The following is a 1,082-nucleotide window of genomic DNA, read 5'->3' as shown; positions in this document are numbered from 1 at the left end:
ATATATATATATATATATATATATATATACACTCTCATACATCTGATTATATAATAGATAGATAAATAGATAATTAGGTAGATAGATAGATAGATAGATAGATAGGGGTATATATATTATATTTGTACACACGCGCACACAAACACGCAAATGCCTAGAAACCAATCCCACTCGCCCAAAGCGAATATATTCCAGCCAGTGCCACAATGGCATGGCTCCGGTCAACCATATTTCTATAGAATGTCTAACACGTGACACTATGGCCACACCGACCATCTTAACATAATTGACCCAAATGCTATTCAGCATTGCCTTCCACTCCTCCATCCGTCTTCCCTCCTTTTTACTATAGACTGACCAATGGAGAGGGAAGGCCAAAGTCTGCCGACGAGAGACTAACCTTAAGTTGTTGGCGAAACACGCCTTTTTTCTTGTATTTTTACTTTCTCTTTCGTGCACGTCTTCGTGGTCAGTTCACCATTGACAGACGGACTGGATCAAGTTGGGAGCGGGAACGAAAGGGATTAGTTGAAAACATCCTCCCATGTCTTTGACGACTGACCATTGGCTCAAGACCTTCTCACATAACTTCATACGAAGCAATAGAAAATAACAAAAAGCCAGGCAAGACACTTGAGACACAGACACGCGGTTGGAGCCATATATGAAAGTGTCAACCATGTTCTAGAATGGCCAGTGGTGTAGGATCGTGCCTGACTGCCTCCTCAGCAGCTTGGCATGACACGCGTTGGTAGCAGCTAGCCACAGACATTCCTGTAAACACACAAATACCTAGAACGACCAATAACAGCTCTTGGATGCAGACATTTTCCACTTCATCATCATATTTACGTATATATTAGCAAAGCGAGGAATTTTCGGTATGGTCAAAGAGAAAAGCGCTTGGGCTGTCTTTTGGCCAGATTCTACAGAATCAGGACATTTTGTTTTGTTTCTCAAAAAACATATCATTTATACATATATATATATATATATATATATATATATATATAAATCAGAAAATGAATATCGAATTCGGACGGTCCAGATTAATTGTTAACAAACATTAATATTTCAAAGGA

The 1,082-nt window shown here is 39.2% G+C and overlaps 1 protein-coding gene across 2 annotated transcripts in view; it reads right to left on the bottom strand.

The window, feature by feature from the left end:
* LOC106870084 (zinc finger protein ZFP2) overlaps nucleotides 1-1,082 on the bottom strand; it is a 13,300-nt gene that overhangs the window by 11,295 nt on the left and 923 nt on the right. The window contains exon 1 of one of the 2 annotated variants that reach the window (XM_014916061.2): nucleotides 401-627. The exons of the other annotated variant lie outside the window; for it this stretch is intronic. The gene's annotated coding sequence lies outside the window, so the exon portion shown is untranslated. Of the gene's footprint in view, nucleotides 1-400; nucleotides 628-1,082 lie in introns of those variants that run through there. 2 annotated transcript variants of the gene reach the window in all.

Source organism: Octopus bimaculoides, chromosome 14 (genome assembly GCF_001194135.2).
Source record: "Octopus bimaculoides isolate UCB-OBI-ISO-001 chromosome 14, ASM119413v2, whole genome shotgun sequence".
Taxonomy (NCBI): Eukaryota; Metazoa; Mollusca; class Cephalopoda; order Octopoda; family Octopodidae; genus Octopus; species Octopus bimaculoides.
Note: the sequence above shows the minus strand (reverse complement) of the source record. Positions and strands in the feature narration are given on the sequence as shown.